The 24166-nt window shown below is 40.2% G+C and overlaps 1 protein-coding gene across 3 annotated transcripts in view; it reads right to left on the bottom strand.

Annotated features, from left to right (window-relative positions):
* The window catches only part of LOC114391212, a 36972-nt gene extending 12806 nt beyond the window's left edge, over nucleotides 1–24166 (bottom strand). Inside the window, exons 1-3 of one of the 3 annotated variants that reach the window (XR_003662076.1) lie at nucleotides 24039–24166; nucleotides 23816–23939; nucleotides 18302–18352 (exon numbers count right to left, since the gene is read on the bottom strand). The gene's annotated coding sequence lies outside the window, so the exon portion shown is untranslated. The other 2 variants (XM_028352254.1, XM_028352263.1) reach the window with 2 other exon arrangements.

The following is a 24166-nucleotide window of genomic DNA, read 5'->3' as shown; positions in this document are numbered from 1 at the left end:
GATTGACGGTGTTGGAATTGGCGGTTACCGTCGGTCTCCCGGTCACCCTACATTCTCGAGCATAATGGCTCGCCTTGCCACAAACATAACAACGGTTCTCTTGTGTCTGCTGGAGCTGTCGGCAATTCCTCTTAAGATGCGGTCCCCCACACTGAAAACAGTGTACCCTAGTCCCCCTTGACTGGCTCATATTGGAGGCAGCCATGGGTTGCTTCCCCTTGTTGCTAGCGTACGGCTTCATTCTCTTATTATTGTTTCCTCTAAAAGGATGGTTTCTCTGCGGTCCTCCAACGCCTCTAGCTTGCCTCTCCTTCATCTTGTCCTCAAAAATCCTGCACTTTGTCACCAGCTGGTTAAAATCCGTGATCTGCATATAGCTAACCGCCTGTTGGATCTCTAAGCGAAGCCCATTCTCAAACTGAGCACATAAATCTTCCTCATTCCGAGCATCTTGGTATTGAGGCCAATACTGTAGAAGCTCATTAAACTTGGTCGTGTACTCCCCAACAGACATGCTTCCCTGTTTCAAATCCAGAAATTTCCTCGCCTTCCGCTTCCTGAGATCTCGTGGAAAGTAATTTTCCAGAAATTTTTCCTTGAAGGCATTCCAAGGAATCACGCCTCCAGGTGCCGCAAATGAAGGCTTCACGAACTTCCACCAATTCTCGGCCTCTCCTTGGAGCATAAATGTTGCATAAGGGACCTTATGCTCCTCGAGGCAACCCATCGCCTCGAAAATCTTTTCCGTCTCAGCCAACCACAACCTAGCACCTTCCGGATCATAGTCCCCACTGAACTTTGGCAGGTGGTTCTTACGGAAAGCCATGAGTCCCCGATACTCCGCCGGCTCCACATCACGTTCCTGCACCAGAGTTTCCAGCACAGCTGTGATGCGGTCGAGGACATCACGGTTCTGATCCCCACCACGTCCTGCCATACCTATCCTGTAGGGAAACTATTAGTATCCAAGAAATCCTACTGAGAGAGTGTACCACAAAGGCTATGATAGTTACAACAATATCCTTTTCTCTATACATACATATACACACAACAATTCTACTGAATCGATCACACATTCATGCTTAAGACAAGAAGGTAGAAATATACACAATGTGTGACTTAACGTCACTCCCCGAAACCTACTCCCAAGTTTCAGAGATATACAACATTCACACAGCAAGACCATAAACAGGTTCACTAGAATCCAACTTTTGCTCTGATACCACAAATTGTGGCGTCCCCAAAATAATGACTGGTTTAATAGTAATGATTTAAATAACAAAAACCATGGTAAATTTTTTTTTTCTTTTTCTTTTTCATTTCTTTCTCTTTTCACAATAATTAAGTCCAAAAGGAAAATCATCACTATAGAGTCCTGAATGGCCAGTTCACAACTCTATTCGGAGTCATTTCTTTCTGATCACTCATAACCTCTAAATATTTTGCTTTTTCAAAAGGAAAGGTATGCCAGCCATTACTTTAGGTTGTCACGTGAAAATAATAAAATAAAATACGGTCGATAAACTCTTTTGCAAATAAAGTTTGCTAATGCTTTCTTTTCAAATAACAAGATTAAACATAAGTGCATTCATCATTTAAAGCTGTCCAAAATATGGGAGTTTTGCAAAATACATAGTGTCATCCAAAGCAAAGGTGTCCACTGTAGTGGCTTCAGCCACATGTATACAATCATCAAATTCCTATATAATAGGTCTACCCGTACAAAACAAAACAGTAAACCTAACAGTCAGTCCTAGATACACCCACCCTCAAAAGTATATAAAACTAATCCAATGAGCTATCTACTATGATGAAGAGCCTCCACTGATCGCCATCTCCCCAGGGCCACTATCCTCCATAGAGTCTTCCTCAGATGCCGACACGACATCCTCGGGAGAATCCACCTCAGGGAATGGGTCCTCATCACCCTCTAGAAAGTCAAGAGCATCCACAGCAGGCTCAGGAGGTAGCTCCTCAGGATCCTCCTCAGGGTCTTCCTCGGATGACGTTACCTCAATCACTTGGACTGGCTCCACTAGACGATATGATGTAGGCGTGGGTAGTATCCACTCCACAGTACGCTGAAGCGTGCGCACGGGTTCATCTGGATGCACCAATGAAGTAGCTGTAAATCGAATCGTGCCCCGAAATCGGCACCTCGTGTTGCCTTCGAGGGTCTCCCAAGCTCCCTCTAGGCACTCCATCTCCACTCGATCATGGATTAGCTGCGCCGCCATCAAGATCTACAAGAAAGAAAAGAAAGGGGGTAGACTCTTTCACGCGACATCTAACTACGTAGCAACACGATGCGTCCCATAACACTACATGCAAGTAAAAGGGGTATCTCTAGGCTTTTCATCTCTGGTAATCGATTACACAGCCTTGGTAATCGATTACTAGAGGCCAAACTCGAATTACACAGCTTCAGGACATGAAACCTGCAAAAATGCACTGTGTAATCGATTACACATAACTGGTAATCGATTACTAATGGCATATTCCTCTGTGTAATTGATTACACAGCCTGGTAATCGATTACCAGAGGCCTCCACAACATGCTGCCTTCATTTCTAAGCCTGGTAATCGATTACACCCCTTGGTAATCGATTACCAGAAGCCCTCCTAGCTTCCTGACCTCGTTTTCAAGCCTGGTAATCGATTACACTCCTTTGGTAATCGATTATCAGAGACCATCTTAGCCTCCTGTCTTCATTTTTAAGCCTTGTAATCGATTACCCACCCTTGGTAATCGATTACCAGAGGCCATATCCCATATATCAATCAAAGTTCACAGCTGGCCAGCCACCACACAAGCCTCCTTGCTTTGTGGTCTTAGTTCCATTTATCTGTTGACTGCTAGGAGCTCGCCTGCTTAGGTACATCACAGGTTCTCACTGACTGACTATGCCCGGGTTGGGTCGGGATTGGTCAAGCTTGGTTTTGGGCAATAGCACCCCACCTGACGTCCCCAAGGTCTCTTGACCCCCGCGACATATCTCTAGGTACCACTCTGTGGTCAACGAATAAAAGCAGGAAGTTTCACCCTTCTACACTTCCTCATTTCAAGCTTGTAGGATTATGGGGTACCCATCACATGTGGAACTAGGTGGCGGTCGGGCGATGGTGCAAAACGAGTTCTCCACATCCACAAATCACGTACAAACCCACCATCCCTTGTTGCCCACCTCCAACTGAGCTCACGTACTCCCACGTAGCCCTTATCCTCGTTCCTCTCAACGCCAAGTCCCCATCAATCCTTCCAAGCTTCCACAACATCCAGGTAATTCCACATCCAATCATCATGGACTAACAAAACCAAGCAAAATAGGGCAAAGGCAGAAAACTCTGCCCAAAACACAACTCAAAATCATAGCTTTTCACATACAAATACCCCAGTAACATTTCCTTCGTTCCAATTCGTTAACCGTTGGATTGACTCAAAAATTTTACTGGAAGTCTCTAGTACATAAGTCTACATTATGACCGTTGGGATCTGCTACCAAATGTCCAGAACCCCATATGTACTATCCTTTTCACAACCAGCCATACACAAGCATTTTTCTGCACTTATACAAAATTCTGCTGCACATTTCAACAACAAAATTCTGCATAAAGTGCAGATTTCGAAAACCACTCTTTCCCTCATCCAATTTTGCCCAAATTGAATCCTACAAGTCCCAAATCATGTACCAATCATGTCTAAAACAAGGACAAGCTTCAGACCAAAGCAACACAAAATCTAGGTATCCAAAACCCCTCAATTTAATGGATTTTCAAGGTTCGAGAAGTGAAATTGAGAATGAAGTAAATTTGGAGCAAACTCTCACCTCACACAAGTCTATAACATCAATTTAAACGTGCTCAAATTGGATTTACACCTAAAATTCCACCGAATCAAAATTTGACTCCTCAACACCCAATTTTACCCTAGAAATGGCTCTTTGTTCACTTTGGTCATTTGTCTTTCTCTCTAGCACAGCCCAAACTTTCTCATAAGTCCTAAATGACATTTCAAGCTAGGATTAACTCACTTTAACCTCCAAATACCACTAAATCCAGATTTGGCCTTCCAACTCTCAAAAACTCACTCTTTTTTCACTCATAACACCATATCCTCACTTTCTAACCCTAGGTTAACTCTACCCTTCATCTCTAACAGTTTTCCATAAGCAATTTCAGCACATAAACATCACAAGCATCATCATAAAAACCCTAAAACTGAATGGGTAAGCTTAACTCATCCAAACATGGCAAGTTCAACATGCTTTCAACAAATTTCTTCACAAATAACTATCATGAAGCAGAAACCTAGTAAAACTACCCATCATATCTCCCAAAACCCAATACCCACGAAAATCAAGTGAGAAAGAAGTCTACCCAAACCTGAAATTTTGAGGTCCCACACGTACAGATGCGCTGCACGACTCCGAAAATGTCTTCCTTTCGCGATTTGGAGCAGAAATGGGCACCAAAGGTTGGAGCTTTGTTGGAGCTTCAATGGAGGATGAGAGGGGAGAAGAAAGCTACGTGAGAGAGAGGGAGAGAGCTTCTGAAATGTTGGGGCTGAGTGAGGAGAGAGAGAGTTGCTTTTTGGTTTAAAAAGGTTTTTTCTCTTTTCTATTATTTTATTTTAAGTTATGCCACATGTCTCCATTTGAGTGGAGCAAAAGGCCCACTTTTCTCTTGATGTGACTCATGCTCAGCCACATGAAGAGAAAAATCTGACCTTTTGAAATGCCAAAATCCTGCCTCGGTTTGTGTGCCATTTCTTTGGTTCCCGTTCCTCGCGTTCCTCTGTGTCCTTCGGGGCCAGTTTTCGAAAGTAGGCAATATATATATCAAAACGCTCAGAATGAAACCCCGAGCGTGGTTCAGAGGTTGATTTTGTTAAATTTTAAGTTGCACGCAAAACGATAATTTTTAGACTAATTAATTGAGAGTTAACCCATAACCATCCAGTTATGGATTTCTCTTCGTTAATTAGCCTAACCCGCGTATCTTTCCCCCCAAAATACCTACTTCTACCAGGAATATACATATATACGTACACTGAATAATACTTATATATATAGCCATTCAAAATGCACCGTTTACAAAAATTTCGGGTAGAAATTTCCAGGATCTCACAGTCGTCCCATTGGACAGACTGGTTCTTATGCAATAGCTTGAAGAGAGGCTCACAAGTGGCGGTCAGTTGTGATATGAACCTCGCTATGTAGTTCAATCGTCCTAGGAAACCTCAGACCTGCTTCTCGATGCGTGGCTTGGGCATTTCGAGGATGGCCTTCACTGTGTCTGGGTCTACCTCTATCCCTTTTTGGCTCACGATAAGATCGAGCAACTTTCCCGACTTGACCCTGAAAGTGCACTTTGTGGGATTCAACCTTAATCGATACTTACACAGCCTCTTGAACAAATTTCGTAAGTTGACAAGGTATTCCTCCTCGGTCTTTGACTTGGCAATCATGTCATCCACGTAGACCTCAATCTCTTAGTGCATCATGCCGTGGAATAACGCTACCATAGCCCGTTGGTAAGTTGCCCCAGCATTCTTGAGCCTAAAGGACATCACTTTGTAGCAGAAAGTTTCCCACAGGGTGATGAAGGTCATCTTCTCCATGTCCTCTGGTGCCATCTTTATTTGATTATAGCCCAAGAACCCATCCATGAAGGAAAACAGGGCAAAATTGGTCGTGTTATCTACGAGGATATCGATGTGCGGCAAAGGAAAGTTATCCTTGGGACTGGCTCGATTTAGATCCTGATAGTCCACGCACATTCGCACCTTCCCAGCCTTTTTAGGGACTGGTATGATATTAGCGACCCATTCTGGGTATCAAGCAACAACCAAGAAGCCAGCGTCAAATTGCTTTTTCACCTTTTCTTTTATCTTCAGGGACATCTCGGGCTTCATCCTCCTCAGCTTTTACTTTACTGTGGAACACTCGGGATTTAGAGGTAATTTATGTTGTACAATGTCGAGACTCAAGCCGGACATATCTTGTTAGGACCAAGCGAAGATGTCTTGGTAGTCTCGCAGCAGAGCTACCAATTCATCTCGAACATTCGTGGACATGCTCGTGCCAACCTTGACCTCTTTTCTCTCTTTGCCAACACCTAAGTTTACAATCTCTGTTTCTTCTTAGTGTGGCTTCACTTCCTTGTCTTCCTGGTCGACCATTCTTCTCAACTCTGGAGGAAGCCTCCAATCCTCATCTTCCCCTTCCTCAGCTTGATTTATTAATTGCTCAAAATCAACATCTGGGTCCTCGGTATCACTACTTTCAAAGGACTCATTGTTGGATCTGTATCATTCAATTGCAACAAAAGTAAATATGCAGAAGAATGAAAATAGACGAAAGTGAAAGATCAAATGAAGAAGGATTGTGTATTTATAATTTCATGGTAACAAAAGACATGCCCAAATAGGGAGCAAACCCTAATGCCTAGGCCCAACAATAGGGTTAGAACTAACGAATTACATTGAGTTTGCCATGGAAATCCCACGTTTGACGATTTGCCAGTTCCCCAATTCAAACTTTGGAGGACACGGTCGCACCCAATTTGGTTGCTCTTGAAGGGTTTCTTCGTGTATCACGGCAACCCGTCCCTCATACATCCACCCCGCGCTGACAAAGTTTTCATCGATGTGACACAAGGGGACTCCTTTCACTTGCAGCCCTTGAAGCTGACCCATGCTTCTCTCCCTCCCCTCTAGGGCAATTCTTCTCATGTTGGCACGCGTAGGCTCGTATCCCAATCCGAACCTCCCGCAGTTCTCTGCGAACTCTACTAGACTTGCCACACCATTCCCATTCTGGCTCAAACCCATTCCGGGCTCATATCCATGCCCCAACATCACCCGAGCTTCCATCAACGCGGCACCAGATGAGCGTGGCTATACCGGGAAAGACTCCACATAAGCATTGCTCACAACTTCCAATGCCTGAAAGGACGTTTCCAAGGACTCCTCTGCAACCTCCACATAAGGCGTAGAAGAAGGACAACTCACGAGTATGTCTTCTCCCGAAACTATAATCAATTGTCCCTCCACCGCAAATTTCAACTTCTGGTGTAGTGTTGAAGGGACCACCCCAACCGAATGAATCCAAGGGTGGCCTAATAAGCAGCTGTAGGCAGGATTTATGTCCATTACTTGGAAGGTAATTTGGCACACGTGGGATTCAATTTGAATCGGGAGATCGATCTCCCCCCTTACGTCCCAGCGGCTGTCATCCAAAGCCCACACTACCATGGACCTTGGTCTTAGGTGTGATGCATTAAAAGGCAGCTTGTCCAAAGTAGCCTTGGGCATGACATTGAGGGAAGAGCCATTGTCAATAAGCACTTTGGCCACTATGTGGCCCAAACATTTGACAAATACATGCAAGGCTATGTTGTGTCCCCGACCCTCGATGGGTATCCCTTCATCGACGAATTTGAGGTAGTTGTTGGTCGTAATGTTGTTGATTATGCCCCCGAAACCCTCCACGAATATGTCTTGTTCTACGTGGGCTTCGTTCAAAATCTTGATCAATAGAGCCCGATGAGGCTTAGAGTTCATAAGCAATTCCAACAGGGAGATCCTAACTGGGGTTTTATTTAGTTGTTCAATTACCTTGAACTCGCTATGTTAGATGATTCTCAAGAACTCGGATGCTTCTTCAGTGGATATTCCTTTTTTGCTGAAGTCGTCCACTTCCTTGGCAAACCTTTCAACCGGGACCTCGTCATTCGGAATCAGGCCCGCCTTATCACTCTCTTCCATGCCCACCTTTGCTTTCCCCTTTGGGTCTTTGGATCGCACCGGGAGTTCGGGTGTTGTGAAGATCTGTCCGCTACGAGTCATGCCACTCGTACCGGATATGTTTGTGACCTTAGCGGAGGATAGACTATCCTTAACACATACGACAAACGCGTCCTTCCTTCCGTCGAGCCCTTGTACGGTGTACTTCCACGGCACCGCCTTATCACTTTTGTAAGGGAAAGGCGTAGGCTTCTTAACCGAGACGGGCTAGAAACCTTGGGGCTTCTGTGTGGCAACGTCCCTAGTGAAGTGGATCACCAATGGCTTGGGTTTGCTCGGGCTTTTATCAACCGACTGCATGCACACATCCCCTTCCCCTTTTCTTGTGCTACAAACTTCAGTTAGGCCTTTATCCATCATCCCTTGTAGCAATTCTTCCACCATCGGGCACATCTCCACGTCATGTGATGCCCCCGGGTATATTAAACTAGAATCTCCCTTGTCCCCATCGAGGCAAATCATACCCGCTTCGCGCAGCACTTCCAATATGAACCTCCTAGAGGTTAGCACGTCTTCCATCCGCTTTGGCCCCTGAGGTCCACACTCTTCCACCTCATTAACCGCCAAGCCTCCATGACTGACGAGGGGATTAGTCCTTACATTCGGGTTGTCCTCTTGAAATGTCAGCCACCCCGCATCAATCAAACTTTGTACCTTGTGTTTGAAGGCCACACATTGCTCTATTGAATGCCTCGAGACACCCCCGTGATAGGCACAGGTTGCATTGGGGTTGTACCATCGAGGGAAGGGAGACTGGTAGATCTTTCTGGGGTTCACTACAGCCATCTGGTTGGTGATCAAGGATGGTAGCAGGTCAGCATATGACATTGGTATCAAAGTGAATTCTATAGGCTTCTTTATTGGAAAACTCCTTCCTGAATTGGTACTTGTGATGGGATTGGTGTTGTCGGCGGGACGAGATTGTGCAGGAAATGAGCTTTGTGGGGGAGGCCTTTGTGGTTGAGTGGCCAATCTTTGTTGGATGGGCGCCGAATTGGGAGGGTTTCCGACGTTGGCCAAATAACTTGGTTGGTGCGGGGAATATTGGTAAGTAGGGTTGTGAGGGGTTTGTTGGGATTTAGGCCATGTGGGAGCTGAAGTTACAGCATGGGTGTCTCCCTCCTTCTTCTTGGCTCCACCCGCTCCGAACCTCCTATTGCTTGTGCTTGTGGAAGCGACATAATCGAACTTTCCCCTTCTCAAGCCTACCTCAATCCTCTCGCCTGCAAACACCAAATCTACGAAACTAGAGGGCATATAACCCACCATATTTTCATAGTAGAACACTGGCAGTGTGTCTACTATCATGGTTATCATTTCTCTCTCTATCATGGGGGGTGCTACTTGGGCTGCTAGGTCCCTCCACTGCTAGGAATACTCTTTAAAAGACTCATGCTCCTTCTTGCTGATATTTTGCAATTGGGTTCTATCAGGAGCCATGTCGGTGTTGTATTGATACTGCCTGATGAAAGCAGCCATCAAGTCTTTCCAAGAACGGATCCGAGAAGCTTCCAAGTTAGTGTACTAGGTGACTGTCGTCCCGGCCAAACTCTCTTGGAAAAAGTGCATTAAGAGCTTCTCATCTCTTGAGTATGCCCCATCTTTCAACAATACATTTTTCAGTGGTTCATGGGGCAAGTAGTCCCCTTGTACTTATCGAAATTCGGCACCTTGAACTTCGGAGGGATGACGACGTCAGGCACTAGGCACAACTCCACCATGTCGGCAAACAAATAATCATCGATCCCTTCGATGACCCTCAGCCTCTCCTCTATGAGATCCAACTTCTCTCTTTCCTCCATGGACGAAGGCAGTCTCCCCACCGAGAAGTACAGAGGTTGCAGCGGGCGGTGTTGAGGAGCTCTCGCGGCATTGGACTGAGGCATACCACTAAACATTGGTCCCTCGGCGGCATATGTAGGGTATGGTTCAAAGTCACCCAGAGCATGATCCCGGGGCTACACACAGACTGAGCAAAGGGTGCATGCCCCAACTAGGGTTGCTGGCCTTCAAGGGGAATGGGAACAGAGTGGTTGGCGTTCTCATTGGGCATGTGCACTGCATTGGGTGGTGTATAGTTGGGGGGGTAAGCCGTATGGTGGGAAAGAATTCCTATTTTGCATCACATGGGGACCGCCCGTGTTGCCTAACGCCTCTCCTCCCTGACCTACCATGTCCGGAACTGGTTGGCTTGTTTGGTTTATGGTGGATGGATGAGTCAGATCCGCCTCAGCGGCGGCGCTAGTGGCGGCAACTGCGGCCGCATTGCTCTCCATCATCTGTCTCATACTTAACATGGCCTCCATCATGGAGGTCATTTGATCCTCGTGGCCTCCATGTTGGCCTTCATTTGCTCTTGCACTTCTTCTTACTCACTCATGATTTTAGTTTTGGCACGGGTTTGATAGGGATGTCATAAAGCGCATTCGTTCTTTTTGGTTATTGTGTTTACTTTGACTATGACTGCTAAAAGAACAAAATGCAATGAATAATGCGACAATGAACTAAACATGAATGCATGACAATGATAAGTTGTCGAAGTATTGAACCCACACAAAAATTTCAGCAAAGACATAGGGTTGAATCAAATCTCATTTTCATTAAGAGACTATTGTTTATCTTGTCAAAGTCAAAGCATAAATACAAACGCCTCAACGGTTCCTAATTATGTGGGACATCAACTCAATCATGTGCTGACAATAATCGAAAAGCCCATGAACTTCCTTGGGAGCTGAGTATACGTCCACCATTGCCTTTGCTCTAGCTAACATCCTTGGAAGCTCTTGACTCCCATTCAAAGTGAGAGCGAACCTATCCATCCATTTGATGTAAGCTCCATTGGAGCTTGTAGGCCTAAGATCTTCTTCATCAATGGATTCCTTTGCTTCTTGGAAGATAAATGACAGCGGAATGGAGAAGGAAGAGAGAAAGTAGACACCACTTCAAGGAGAAGATGAGTCTAGAAGAAGCTCACCATCATATGAGGCCATGGATAAGAGCTTGGAGGAAGAAGGAGATGAATGAAGGGAGAGGGAGAGAAGAGCACGAAATTTTGTGCTCTAAAAGAGCTCTGAAATCTGAAGTTAATATTCAAATGATCAAAGTTCAAAAAAATGCACACACATGACCTCTATTTATAGCCTAAGTGTCACACAAAATTGGAGGAAAATTTGAATTTCAATTCAAATTTCACTTGAATTTGAAATTGAATTTGTGGAGCCAAACTTTGGAGCCAAAATTTCACTAATTATGATTAGTGAATTTTAGTTATGGTTCAGCCCACTAATCCAAGATCAATTCCAAGATTCTCCACTAAGTGTGCTTAGGTGTCATGAGACATGTAAAGCATGAAGGACATGCATAAAGTGTGACTATATGATGTGGCAATGGGGTGTAGTAAGCAAATGCTCACCTCCCCCTCTAAAATTTAATTGGATTGAGCTTCTACCAATTCAATTAAATTTATTTCCAATCACACACATCAAATATTCACTTAGTGCATGTGAAATTACAAAACAACCCCTAATACAAAAACTAGTCTAGGTGCCCTAAAATACAAGGGCTGAAAAATCCTATATTTCTAGGGTACCCTACCTACAATATGTAGCCCTAAATACAAGGATCAAATATAATGACATCCTAGTCTAATATGTACAAAGATAAGTGGGTTCATATTTAGTTCATAGGCCCGAAATCTACCCTAAGGCTCATGAGAACCCTAGGGCCTTCTCTTGCATCTTTGGCCCAATCTTCTTGGAGTCTTCTATCCAATGCCCTTGGGGGGTAGGATTGCATCACCATTTCATAGCTTCCCCGTGCAATGAATTTATCACTCTCTCTCTTGCTTCCCTTTCCACGTGCAGAGCCAATACTTTTGCATGCTCGTCCTCTAGCCTTTGCTCATGGCTAGCAGCTAGGTTTAGCTTCTCTTTATACTGGTTAATGATTGTCCACATATTCTCTTCTGTCCTACTCAATTGTTTGGTCAAGCTCCTCTTCAACCTTTGACAAGCCTTCAACTTGTCCTCTAATATCATACTTTCCACCCTCGACTTGTCTCTTTCGGTCCTTCGAAGCTTGAGTTCGTTGTTGCTGCCCCATAAAGCCCCTCGGAACTTGTTTTGGCCCATTCTTCTTTTCGAACCCTCTTCATTTCTCGCTCCAATGCTTCGATCATGGTCATGTTGACGTCCCTCAGCTCGTCACACTCTTTCCTGACCCTGATGGTCGTCATCTTGAACTTTTCCTTGACCACTCGCGTCCTTTCAAGTTTCGCTTTCAAGGCTTGCACTTCTTCGCTCTCCTCAAGGACTTCAGCTTCTTCCCCACTTGAAATCTTTAGCTTCGGGAGCCAAGTTATCCCTTGCGTCCGATCCTTCAACCATTTATGATAGCCGCTGATAACACCGTTGTTGCTTCCTCTAAGCTCCTTATCTTTTCTTTCCACCACATTCCACAATTTTCAAACTCTCTAAAGCATTTTTGCATCGCCTTCACTGAAACCTCGTGCGATGAAAGGCGTGATAATCTCTTTCGATGGCGCCCCTCTCATAGGGTAGCCTAGTTGTCTTATGGCCAGTATGGGATTATAATTAATACAACCCCTTGTTCCCATCAAGGGGACATTTGGGAACCCTTCACATGAGCACAAAACCCCGACCCTTCCTTCCTTCCATCGGGGGAACCAATTAACGGATGCCCCTACCATACCTGCCAAGAGTTCTTCCCAATTTGTTTTCCCTTTCTCGGCACACATGTGATGACCTTGTAGGGGACAGACGGGTCTACTTTCATGACAAAAAAAGTGAGAGACCAGCCATACATAAAGAGCGGGTGTGCAACAAACAATTCTCGGGTTGCTCTTCTCACATCTCCGGTCGAATGTATCATAGGCATCGGCCAAAACAGAAACGACCGGACTTTCCTTACTATAGTTGTAAGCAAGAAAAGCATCGATCGCCGCTAGATCCACTAGCCTGTCCACATTTGGAAAAAGGACGATCTCAAACACCAACAATACTAAAATATCAATGAATGAACTCCACTCTCCTTGATCTGCCAAAGCTTTTGTTTTCTCTTCCAAGCGCTTCCTTGGTATCCCAACCACCCCATTTCTATTTTGTTTCACACGGTCTAACTCTTGTGCTAGGATCTTGACCACTTTTGCTACTCTTGCCATGGAGGGGTATAACCTAGAAAACAGACACAACTTCCTTCCTCCTAACGAGCATCCCAAGATTCCTTCAAACTCTTCTATGGTTGGTACCAACTGAAAGCCCCAAAGGTGAAGCACCTTAGCAGCTAGTCATAGTACTGAGCGAGGGAGGCAATGGCTTCAACGGAAACTTCTATCATAGCCAAATCCCAGATTTTCCCATATGTTTTGCGAAAGGCTTGAGTCGAACTTGATCCATCCGTTACCCTAGCTCTCGCAAGCTGGCTACCTTTAGGCTCTTGGCTTTGACAAGATAGAACCTTTTCTTAAAAGAGGGCGCTTAGTTCGACCCCATGTTTGCTAAAATGAAAACTCTATTGATGAATACTTCAACACCCTATCATAAAAGAGATATGATGAATGCATGAGGGAATGTTTATGCTATGCATGACAATACGGGTTTATCTATGGACACAAGAATTCGAAAGAGCGTCCCTTCTTACCCGCAATGCATCAAGTATCATGATTTGTCTGCAAACATCACCATCGTGCCCAATGCATGACAATTAAGAAGGTGATGCGAACCTTCTAGCTTCGTGACAAACGTAATGCATGAGTGCTGACACGGCACGAGTATGCATGCGTGAGAGAACCTGGTTGGTAGCACAAATAGAAACATGACAATGCAATAAATTAATACCAAATTGACATAACAACATGGCAAACATAGTAAAGACGCACACAATCATGACATCATAAAGATATGCATGGCTATATCAAGGAAACAAAACATAGTGTGTTTGTTCTGTGCCCCTATTTTAGGAACCTAATGGGAGGGACTAAAGGTTCGCTACTTAGTGATAACTCTGAAAGGTGGTGGCACACATCTTTCACAGGTCTCTAGAGATATCATCCTCTTTGATATCAAACATTGTGATGGTAAGGACTACTAGCGACAACGTATCATCAAAGAGAAAAACTCTAGATAAGGCTTCACTGTCATCAAGCAATCGAAGACTCAACATGACCACAGATCAACCTCCACTTCCTATGTTTCCATGGATCCGGGTATAAGGCCCTAATAACTCACCGTGTGTGCAAAGGTGTACATGCCATGTGTGCATAAACAAATATTTATAAACATGCATGTAATAAGTAAACAGCCACACCAAATACAAAAGCATCGAAAGAGTTATATGAACACAAGAACATGAAAGAAAGAGAGGAAAAAAAAAACAAAGAGAAAATCATGATAAATATTGCACACAGATTAAATGGCTTAACTCTCTAAAAAAATCCCCAATGGAGTCGCCAAGTCGCAACCTACCCTTCGACGGGAGGGCGAGACAAGACTCAATGATGCGTCTTCCAAGAAAGGAAAACGCGTGGGAGTTGCCACCAACGTTTATTCGAGAAAAACGTTAGAAAAACCAAAAAGGGGTCTGCAAATTTTGAGAATAAGGGTTCGGGAGTTGTTTACGTGCGGGGAAAGTATTAGCACCCTATGCGTCCATCACAAGGGACAGAAGCCTTTAATCAAGTGTGCAAAATCATGACTTCAATATTTATTTATTGTTCCTTTCTTATGTTTTTTTTACTTTTCGGGGTCGACAAGAGCATTGTCCTTGCTCCTACGTATCCTCAAGTGCGATGAGAAACTCAGACCTACATAGTTCTTTAAAATCAAGAAAGTTATCCGTAGAGCTGATTTTAAACTTTTGAAAGGTTCATTTTAACCAATAAAAGTAAAAGAGACCGTTAAGGCATTGGACCTTGAACGGATTCAAGTGACTTTCGTGGATAAAAGCTCGGTTACATGTTGATTGTAACTTCGATTTCACTTATTTACTTTCAATCTCATTAAAAGACGACTTATGAAGTAAATGATCGATTGAAACTTTATTTTACAATGATAAAATGAGATTATGACACAAATGATCGGTTGAAACTTGATTTTACAATGATAAAATGGGATTACGACACAAACAATCGGTTGAAATTCGCTTTACATAAAGAAATGAGATCACTGATGGTATAAGAATGAGATGAAGATGTGCAAAGCAACAAAGAGGACCCCTAAGGGTGCATAGAGCGAATTCAAAACCTTAAAATAAATACTAACTGATTGATAAACATAGAACAAACGAAGAACAATGTAGGAATTGGTCACGATTGCGATTCAGAAGCACCCCGACCTCGTTTTTCTTCTTTCTCCTTCTTCTCCTTAATTTCACTAAATGCTTTCAATATATGAAGGTTGAACCCCTTCCTTCAGCCCCCTCACGCTTATTTATAGGAAATGAGGGGACTTGGTTGATCAGCAGCTCGCCTAGGCGAGTTATTGCTTCAACCTGAAGTAACCTTGCTCGCCCAAGCGAGCTAATACTTCACCCCTAAGTCTTTTGGGGGTCCAAGCAAGCCAGAGGCTAGCCTGGACGAGCCAGGGGTCAGAAAAAAAACTCCCAAATAACCTTTTCCCCTCCATTTTAGGTATTTTCCTTATTCTTTTCTGAAACATCGAAAAAACTTTTGGATTACGTGACAATTGGTGTCAAACAGCTCAATTCGGCTAGCAAGAATCAAAACGTTAGCAAGTGATCGTCCTCGAACGAAATTAGGGTCTGACAATGATGAAGGAATAGAGACTCTTGGTTGTATGTTGACAACAAAATCTATGCATGAGAGAAGTTTTTGGCTTTATGCAAGGCTGAATGCTCTTGGTATTCAGATTTTAAAATTTGAAAATGTGTATCCTTCAGTGGTACCATTTTGGGTCTTGTGGTGCCATGTAATTTTTGCTTAGGTGTGCATTCCGTAACAGTCATCTTCATTGTCTTGCGAAACATTTTCGGGGCTCGATGAGGCCTCGTACTTAAGGTCCATCGATGGTGTTGAACTCACCTCTTTTAATCTTTCTTGCCATTTTTCTTCAAAGGTTGTGGAGGCCAAGGTTGCCATTATCTTTTGTTTTCTTGCTAAAAATGATTATTCTTTATTGGTTTGAACTTTTATCTCAGACCTTTTGTTGGGACATTTTTACCCATTCATCAATTTTTTCTTTCCTATCCAACGAGATATCAAATTTGTTCCACCATTTAACTCGTATTGATCTAGCTAGATATTGAGTGTCTGTCTCACCAAAGAGTTTTATTGAGTCTTGAATCATATCATAATTGTAGGACATGATCCAAGTTATGCATTGGCTGGCTACAAATGATATAAACCTATATCCTTGAACAAAGGTGGTTTTTTCATTAAAATATTGATAATTGTCTTTAACTTGTTGCAAGAATAAATTAACACTGGGTCCAATATCGTTGAACCACTTGATGAACCTTTTTGGAAACTTTAGGGGCATTCCCTTTTTGAACTAGAAGAACCGCGAATGTTGAAAAGGCCAAAGGTAAAAAGTATTGTACCAAACATCAATATAATCATAATAATTATATGATTTTGGAGAAAATTGTCTTGAAAAGGTCTTGGATTCATAGAGTTCTTGATTCCGATCTTGAATTGAGAGTATTTAAGAAGCTTTGCTTTTGAAAACACGATACACGGACACATTGGATCATCATGATGATGTGTATTTCTATTGAAACTGTATCAATTAGGTTAAAATCAAAATTTTATTGTTTTTGCTCGTTCATGAGGGATGTAATGGTATTGAGGGGGAAGTGCCCTTTGAGCTATTTCTCTAGGGTGAAACCTGGACCATTCTTTTTCAGTTATTATTATCAGCATAAGCTCTAGTTTTTCTTGGCAGTTTTGTTCCGAATAAGATGAAGAGGGTTGGCTTCTAGTGAGGTCAGAAGGCTTAACTGAAGAGTTATGATATTGGAAAGGAATAAATTTGTTGTAATACATGATTAGAGGATTTTGTGAAGCTGTCGATTTTCTGTCAATTTTAATAGGAGCTTGTTGAACAACTTGAGCCATAGTAGGTGGCTTTCAGGAAAGTGTTGAGCTTGAAGGAGGAATCAGTGTTGAAGGTTTTACTGGTCGTAATGATATTGAGAGGTTACCACTTAGTGAAGGGACATATTGATCTCTTAACATTACTTTACTACTACTCATTTTGATCCCTACAAAAATTCTCTTGTTAGAAAATTTGGCAAAGAATTTTTTGTTAGACCTTGTGGCCTCAATAATCTTAAGAGGGATAGGCTTAGAATGTAGAAGAAGCAACAACAATAAATTTAATAATGTTCTTTAAACATGCAAGGCAAAATTGATTGCAATAACATAAATGAGATAAGGAAAGAGAGAATGCAAACATAGTTTTATACTGGTTCGACAAATTTCATGCCTACGTCCAGTACTCAAGCAACCCACTTGAGATTTCCACTATCTTTGTAAAATCCTTTACAACTTCGGAACCACACAGGGACAACTCATCCCTTGTGTTCAGGAATCCTTACAACTCAAGAGACCCTCGGTCCCTTAATCAATTTCAATTAGTAAGAAGAATGAAAGAAAAAATCTCTCTTCAAGAGAAGAATATTACAATGAAGATCCATGGATGAACTTTTAATGGATTTGTAAGTGTTTACCCAAGAGTTCTTGAGAGAGCATTTGACAATGAAGTTCTCTTGGAATCTCTCTTATTTTCTTTTGAGAGGATAAGACATTATGGACCAGCAAAACTCTCTCATAAAATTCGTGCCCAAGTCACCGGTTTATAGGCCTTCGATGGTCATTCACAAATCCAATGAAAAGATGTGACTGTTGGCAGATTTTCTGAAAACTCTCCACTGGTAATTGATTACAATGTTTGTGTAATCAATTACACAGTTATAATTTAAAGGGTTATGATTTTTGAATTTGAATTTTCAAAGTTTCGTTGCTAGTAATCGATTACAAACATATGATAATCGATTACATGTTCAAAATTCAAATTCAAAACCCTTTTCGACAGCTTTTTTTATTCTTCCCTTCTGGTAATCGATTACACTTCCTGGTAATCGATTACCAGAGCCTTGCATGACTTTGAAACCCTTTGTTTTGAGGCAAGGGTTGATCTTTAGTGAATCTTGAAACAAGGCTTTGTTTATTGAAGCATTCTTGAATTAATCTTGAAGCAAATGTTTATCCTTTGAAGCGACCTTGTTTAAATCTTCTTTGACATCTTCAAAATTCATGTATTCATACATTTACATTCTCCCCCTTTTTGATGATGACAATCAAGTGATTTTATTTCGACATCATCAAGATATGCATGATTCACATTCTCCCCCTTTATCAAGCAAATTCTTTTTGACATCATCGAAACCTGCATAATTTATATTCTCTCCCTTTTTGATGATGACAACCATTATCCAAGGCTTGATCTTTTTTACATCATCAAAATCTTCATGATTTACCTTCTCCCCCTTTTTGATGATGACAACCACCTATAAGTTAGGAGCAACAACAAAGAAAAAATATTTATTTGCATATAGTTTACTCCCCCTTGATTTTGCAATGATTGCTTATATGAGACAATTGAAGATTTCATATTTTTTTCCACATATAAAAAAGTTGTCTCATAAAGAATAGATAATTTTTCCTTACTATTTTATCTTTTATCTTTCTCTCCCCCTTTGTCAACATCAAAAACAAATCATAAATAGAGAGGAGAAAAAATGTTACCACTTGTTGCAATGTATGAAAATGTATGAGAATCAAGTGATACCAAAAGGCATTAAACCAATCATTCAATATTGATCAAGCAAAAACAAGTACAATAACACATCAATCAAAAACACAATCAAACACAATCAATCAAACACACAATAAAAAAAAATCAACAAAACACAATCAAACACAATTATCAAGGACAATCAACATAACTATCAATCATAATCATCAATGACAATAAAAAATTTAAGCAGAAAACAAGCATCAGAAGTTAACAATCATAAACAAGAATTATAAAAAATAATCAATCAAAGACAAGTGACCTGTTGGTATCATTTGATATTACTTGTTGGGCTTGTTGATCAAGTGGCCTTTGTTTCTTGTCTCCATAAATCACGTTTCCACATTTCTTGGGATTCACTTTTTTCTTGAGGAGAAATGTGACATTTGTTTGTTGTCTTCATAAATCACATATCCATTTATATTGTGGAGAAATATGAATAAACTTTGATGCATGCCATGTGTTTGGAGAAATTGCTATCAATGTATCGACTTTGCTCTTCTCCGTTTTCATAGTCTTTCATCATAGATACCCAGACTTATGATTTTATTCTCTGAATCACTTGAAGAATTTATGACATTATCTTCCCAAGTGGTGTATCCTTTTTTTTCTTTCTTCTCTTTGAAATTCCTCTTGTCAGATTTTTCATTCTTCTTTTGAAGACAGGACAATTGAATCTCATGTGCCCAGATTGATCGCATTCAACATTTTGGGGCTAAGGAGGAATCTTCTTCTTTCTTCTTTCATCATCATCTTCTTTCTTCTATAGTTTTTTTTTATGTAGTTGCATTTCTCTTTACCATTGTAGGAATAAAGGAATCAAATTTAATGGTTTCCCATATCTTTAAATCTATGACTTCTTTAAAGATCTGCATTCGAGTTTTCCAATAATGATAACCCTCACCATTGAACATAAGAGCCTACTGATAGATTTTCCCTCACGAAATAGAAAGTTGGATGAGGTCATATCTATTCTTGAAATTTTTAAACTTTATACAAGAATCCATCTCTGATACCACTTGTTATACCTTGTGGCCTCAATAATCTTAAGAGGGATAGATTTAGAATGCAGAAAAAGCAGCAGTAATCAATTTAATAATGTTCTTTAAACATGCAAGAAAAAATTGATTGCAATAACATAAATGAGATAAGCGAAGAGAAAATGCAAACACAGTTTTATACTGGTTCGGCAAATTCCGTACCTACGTCCAGTACTCAAGCAACCCACTTGAGATTTCCACTATCTTTGTAAAATCCTTTACAACTTCTGAACCACACAGGGACAACCCATCCCTTGTGTTCAGGAATCCTTACAACTCAAGAGACCTTCCGTCCCTTAATCAATTTCAATGAGTAAGAAGAATGGAAGAAGAATTCTCTCTTCGAGAGAAGAATATTACAATGAAGATCCATGGATGAACTCTTAATGGATTTGCAAGTGTTTTGCCCAAGAGTTCTTGAGAAAATATTTGAAAATGAAGTTCTCTTGAAATCTCTCTCATTTTCTTTTGAGAGGATAAGACATTCTGGACCAGCAAAATTCTCTGATAAAATTCGTGCCCAAGTCACCTATTTATAGGCCTTTGATGGTCATTCACAAATTTAATGAAAAGATGTGATTGTTGGCCGATTTTCTGAAAACTCTCCATTGGTAATCAATTACAATGTTTGTGTAATCGATTACACAGTTATAATTTGAAGGGTTATGATTTTTAAATTTGAATTTCCAAAGTTCCGTTGCTGGTAATCGATTACAAACATATGGTAATCGATTACATGTTCAAAATTCAAATTCAAAACCATTTTCAACAGCTCTTTTTCATTCTTCCCTTCTGGTAATCGATTACACTTCCTGGTAATTGATTACTAGAGCCTTGCATGACTTTGAAACCCTTTGTTTTGAAGCAAGGGTTGATCTTTAGTGAATCTTGAAACAAGGCTTTGTTTGTTGAAGCATTATTGAATTAATCTTGAAACAAATGTTTATTCTTTGAAGCGGCCTTGTTTGATTCTTCTTTGGCATCATCAAAATTCATGTATTCATACATTCACATTCTCTCCCTTTTTTATGATGACAATCAAGTGATTTCATTTCGACATCATCAAGATATGCATGATTCACATTCTCCCCCTTTATCAAACAAATTCTTTTTGACATCATCGAAACCTGCATGATTTACATTTTTATCCCCTTTGATATTAATAATATCAAAATCAAAAAATGAAAGTATAGATTGTCATCTAGCAAAAATATGTTTAGAAATCAAATTTTTTACATCATTCTTTAAAACACTTGGTATTGCTTTACAATCAGTCCTTACTAGAAAATGTTTGCTAAATAGATCATCTTGAAATTTGGTAATGCATAAAACAATGGATAAGATTTCTTTTTAACCGTGAAATACTTTTGTTGAGTTGGATGTCAAACGCTCGAATAATATCTATTTGTTTTTTAGAAGAATTTTTTGAAACTTGCTTTAGGATTCCTCTGTACCTTATGTGTGAGGCATTAGTTTCTACAATCAAGGAGACGTCTGGATCTAGAATTCCTAAACAAGACAAATGCTTTATAATTTGCTTAATTTCAATAATCACTTGAGCCATATGGGGTTTACACTGTGTAATTATTTTACACAATATAACCTTGCACTATGAAATTATTTTTTTCTAGCGACAAAAAAAAATAATTTTCTAGCTTTAGGAATTAAATCTAACCAATTAAAAAGTTATAAAACTTAATACTTGAGATATTTTTTGTGTAATTAAATAAATTCCAATGATCAAATATATATTTCTTCTCTTACAAAGAACTAAATCAACAACAAAATATCACAAGCAAAATAATTTACGGGCAAACACCCACAGACAATTAGTCACAAAGAAACGAATTATTTAAAAACACTCATAATGAAATAACTTAACATCGTGATTTTTAATTAAATCACAATCCACGGTCAATTCGATCACAGGCAAATACTTCAAAAAGACTAAATACACACATACCTTGAGTTGTAATTTTCAGGATGTTACACTATGACTAAATCATGGAAGTGGTGCGAGCTAAAAAGAAGGGATTCATCTATCCTCTTTCACAATGGCTTTTCAATCTGGCAGTATGTCTTGGATTAGCATCTGGTTTAGTACGTGCAGGAGGATTTAATGATAATGCAGCGGATTTGTGCAAAGGACAAATATCAGATCTTATTTTTATGAAGACTTTATGCTTTTCTTGTATGTGCTAAGGGAAGGGTTAATTGTTTCTGCTTGATATTGGTTGTTTTATGTGTGCATCTTGTAATCTGTAACAGCTTTAGGTGGATGGGTTGGTAAATGATTGATTCGGTACTGGTATACCTGATATAAGGCGGCACTTATCTGGATGTATTGTTTTTGTTTTTTTTTTCAGACTTGATCATACCTTGTTAAGTTCCGGTTTTTCAATAAATGACCTTTTTTGTGTTAAAAAAAAGTCACCTAAACCAACCAAAGGTTGATATCATTCTTCACGCATAAAGCATATCTCACTCATAAATTTGGTTTGAGTGACTCTTGCAATGCTTAATTATGCACTACTAAATATTGAAATTACTGCATAATTAATAATTATGCAACAAACTATATTCAGTCTTGTTCAAATCTATTTAACGTAGAAACGTAGTTCAAGATACTCCTAGGGGCTGTTTCTAACAAAGGGATGGTAAGACAACATTGGATAATTCCATTGATCGTAGTTTGGATCCTATGATGTCTCTACTTCAAATACTACCCCAATTGGCATTGTATTCTTGTTTTTACACTGAGAATCCCTTCTTGGGTGATTTTCTGCCTATAACATATTGGATAAAGGTTAGCAAACTATATGGCAGATAGAGTGTCATGTAAATTAGTATCTACACTAGTCTTAGTTCAAGCTTGGTTGATCTTCATCTCTAATGCACATTAGTTCTGTATTTTGCTATGTTGACTGTTAGGCCTCACAACTGGGTGTAAGAACTTTTTTTGTCTTTGTTTTAAATCTAATAATTAGTCATAAGCAAGAAAACACAATTGAGGCACTTTGGTACATAAAGTCACGATTTGCACTCATTATGCAACATCACAAATTGATGTTGCCTAGTTATGCAGAAACAGAGTTCTCTATAGCCGATCTACTGGTTTAGAGAATTATTGTAGCAGAACCCTTGGTCAAATCATTGGTGTGGCTCAAGGTCTGGGGTTTGATGTTAAACAAGAGTGATCAGTCAATGAACTCAAACACAATTTCGCCACTCTATACAGCACCGCACCTGTGTTACTGCATAATTATGCAACAACATATCCCAATTGGTTTTAGCATGTTGTTTAGGCAAAAGTATGCGTATAAATACCTATTGGCAGCTATAAGGCATCTTAACTGAGGACCACATTCTGCAACTTAAAGAGCAATAACACACCAAGCACTTCATATATTACATGCACTATCATTAAGCATTACAAAATAATGCTTGGCAGCCAACACACAAGTACAAAATAACCATTACAAGTTAATGTCATAGTTTAAATCACCAATAACCAAAGGTTAATATCAGTCTTCACACAGGAAGCATATCCCATTCATATTCTTATGGAATACTAGATAAATTTCAAAACAGATACTTAGCTTAATATAAATCCTGAGGCTGTGATGCTAGACAGAGAGATACTGTGAGACATGTAACCAAGGATCTCAATAACAACAAATTCAACCATAGCAACGAATCCTAATATCACGTATTACAGTAAAGAGATTGGCTAACATTAGAGCTCAAACATAAGCTTTGGTCACACTGCAGACTAAAAACAATGGGTACTTTCTGCAGAACCAAAAAAAAAACTCTGTTGTGCATAATAACACACTCCCACACATTCAACTGATCTATTCAGTATAATCACCCAACAAGCACATAAAATACACGCCAAAAATTTAGTCCACGGGGGAAGCAGATCCAGCCAAAGGAATTTATAACAGTTCAAAAGGCACAGCTCTTTTGGTTTATCAACTCCAAAATATCACCTAACTTTTCAATATTAAGGAAAATATAATTTAAAACTGAACTAAATAACTCTTTTACCTGCTAAAAAAAGCATTTAAACTTTTTTTCTTATTCATGCCATATCTTATTTTTTGTTTATTTAAACTTAAAATAACATTAGGTACCTTTTTTTAATCAAGGAAATCAAAGTTGTGATTCAGGGGGACAAATCAACCCCTTCTTTTCAATGGTTCCCATAAGATCAGATCTTCGACAATTGAACTCAAAGATGTAAGAGGTCAAAAGAACCTGACCAAAGAAATTAGGTAAAAAAAAATGAAGGAATACAATCTGTGAAAGAAGAAATTAAAATTAAAATTGGGTGAAGATACTAGAGAGGAGATTTACTCGAACCAAACTTGATCAGACTTAGAAGGACAATGTTGACTTCTCAAGCTACAATGGATTGAGAAGGAACGATTCTATTTGCTAGGTTTGGATAGTAAAAGTAGAAGGTGGAAATGTGTGGTAAGACT

Source organism: Glycine soja, chromosome 2, assembly GCF_004193775.1.
Source record: "Glycine soja cultivar W05 chromosome 2, ASM419377v2, whole genome shotgun sequence".
In the NCBI taxonomy this organism is placed as follows: domain Eukaryota; kingdom Viridiplantae; phylum Streptophyta; class Magnoliopsida; order Fabales; family Fabaceae; genus Glycine; species Glycine soja.
This window is presented reverse-complemented; position numbering and strand designations above follow the sequence as displayed.